This window comes from Arachis hypogaea, chromosome 15 (genome assembly GCF_003086295.3).
Source record: "Arachis hypogaea cultivar Tifrunner chromosome 15, arahy.Tifrunner.gnm2.J5K5, whole genome shotgun sequence".
NCBI classification, from domain to species: domain Eukaryota; kingdom Viridiplantae; phylum Streptophyta; class Magnoliopsida; order Fabales; family Fabaceae; genus Arachis; species Arachis hypogaea.
In genome coordinates, this window is record NC_092050.1 from 150,237,899 (window position 1) to 150,240,833 (window position 2,935).

Sequence of the window (2,935 nt, forward strand, 5' to 3'; positions counted from 1 at the left end):
TAATAATTTAATAATATATTTTATTTTATATTTTTAAATAAGATAAAGTATTAAATTAGTCCGTTATATTTAGGCATAATTATATTTTAGTTTTTAAAGTTTAAAATATCTTATTTGAATTTAAAAAAATTTCATTTAACTTTAATGTAGTTTCACTGTAAGGTCAAAGTTAAATAATTAATGGAATATTTTACATTACAGGAGTACAAGAATAAAGTCGATAATCTGGAGAACAAGTACAAGCTCCAAAGAATGATAAATGTATTGATGTATCTACTATTAATTTTGTACCTCTAGAATTTGTATTTGTTCTCTAAATTATCCACTTTGTTTCTTGTACTATTGTCATATAGAATATTCTATTAATTATTTAACTTTGACTTCAAGGTGAGACTACATTGAAACTAAATAAAATGGCAATTTACCTATTTAAAATAAATGGAGGAAAAGCTTACTCAATTACAACGATTGATAATTAGTTACTTGCATGTCCTGATTCATTTTTACATAATCCGTGATAACCTTCTACGTTTTACAACTAACACATAAACCGTGGTAAGCTCCAATAAACCATGGTAACCTTTCAAACTGATCTTATAAAATCGTGGTAGGCTAACACAGTTTATGCCCAAACTGACGGTTTATGCCTCCCAATGTTCACTTCATAATTCGTGGAAGGTTACCACAATTTATGTTTATGATGTTTTTTTCATAAACCGTTAGAGTTTACCACGGTTTATGTGTTAGTTATAAAACGTAAAAAGTTATCACAGATTATATAAAAATGAATCAGAATATGCAAGTAACTAATTTTTAATTGTTGTAATTGAATAAATTTTTTTTTCATTTATTTTAAATAGGTAAATTATTCTAAATAAAATTTTTTTAGATTCAAATATTATACTTTAAATTTTGAGAATTAAAATAAAATTACATCTAAAAATAAGAGACTAATTTAATATTTTACTTTTTTAAATATTAATAACTAATTAATAACTAAAAATAATAAATTTGGATAATTTTTTAATTTTTTTAGACTATTATGCTATTTATATAATTTGTTGCAAAATAATTTGTTTATGTGTTATAAGGATTAAGGATGAGGTGGATAAAGGCACGAGAAGAAAGATGAGGATAAGAAGGTTTGACTTGTGTACAGCTCATGACTCATAATGGATATGCCCATTTGCCACATGCCACATGCCACATGCATGTATCGTATCGAATCATATCATATCATAGATTTGTGTTTCAATCATATTTGTAATGTTAACTCCTTAGAGGAAGTTATTGAAAATCTTATCTGCTGCCACCAATGTTTAGATTATAACTCTATTTGAATCCATATATGATTCAATGGTCCCCTTTCAACCCATCATTCTCCACCCAAAGAGCACAACCACGTCGGACATAATAATAATAATAATAATAATAATAATAATAATAATAATAATAATTAATTATTATTATTATTATTATTATTATTAAAACATTTTTCATTTTATATATTAAATTGTAATCTGATAAAAACTAAAAAGTATAATATTTAATTACTAAAAAAATTAAAAAATAAAAATAAATTTAAATTTTTTGTTTTATAAATCAGAAATAATAATAATAATAATAATAATAATAATAATAATAATATAATAATAATAATAATTATTATTATTATTCATGATGATACCATTCATTTCATTTTTATTTTTAAAATAAGGTTGATTTGATTTGATTTGATTTAATTTGAATAGATCTTAAGAGATGAGATAAATAATTGTAAAGTTTAGTTAAATGTGATATTATTTTCAGCAGCAAGATATAATTATTAGAAAAAAAAAAGAATATAAAAGATCTTGGTTGTTTCTAATTATATTATTATTAAGGAAGAGGGAGAATTATTAGAGATGATTTAAAAAAGACTTGAAAGTTATGCAAGATTTTATCAAATATATCTAAGTTACTCTAATATAAGTACTTCATAATTATTTTGTTTTATTTATATTAATGGTTAATTTAGATAATTTTATATGAGTATTCTTACAAAATTTATGCTTTGGTCAAACTTAATTTTTAAGACTTTCAAACAGATAATAAAAAAATCGACGGTTAGATTAGTCGGATTTGTGTAGAAACCTTGAAATTGATCTGTTGGACTTAATCGAAAATTTTAAGTAGGATTTGGTTCAAATTATTTTAGTTATTTTTTCTTTTTACCAGACACATCCATAACATAAATACGGTATTAATAGTCAACTTAATTTTTGAAAGATGAGTTATTCTCTAAATTTATTTTTGAAAATTTTTATTAATTAAATTAGTCTTTTAAAGATTATAAATTAACGGAAAAACTCTGCATACAAGCCATTAGGGCTTGTATGTTTTACAAGCTCATTAAACAATAAAACGAAAATACGCGCTGCTCCACATACGTTGATTACACGCGCTATACAAGATCCCGCGTATATCTAACTACCAAATTTAAAATATTTGTTTCCTTCTTCGTTTTCGTTATTTTGAGATTTGGTTGTTCTTCTTCTCGCGCGTCTTCCCTCGTTCTTCTCCATCGTTCTTTTCCTCTCCCATTCTCACTGGTATGTTCTTCGTTTACGTTACTTTTTCCTTTCTCTGCAACTCGAGCTTCGTTTTCTATTTTGATTTGTTGTTTTCTGAAATCAAAGTTTGAACTCGTTTTGAAGATAATGGATCATTCCACCTCAGATTCTCAGCTGAATCCAGGCGAAGTGGATTATGAATTTGAATCTAACGAAGTTCCTGAGGTTTGATTTACATAATGAATTTTCTTTCAGTAATTTGTATAGCATTGTGTAGTTGAAAAATTGCTGAACATTGAATGTGAAACTAACACGTTAACATGAATCTGTCGATTCAATGTATTAGTTGTGATTAATTACCTGGAATTTATAGCAGACGCTCG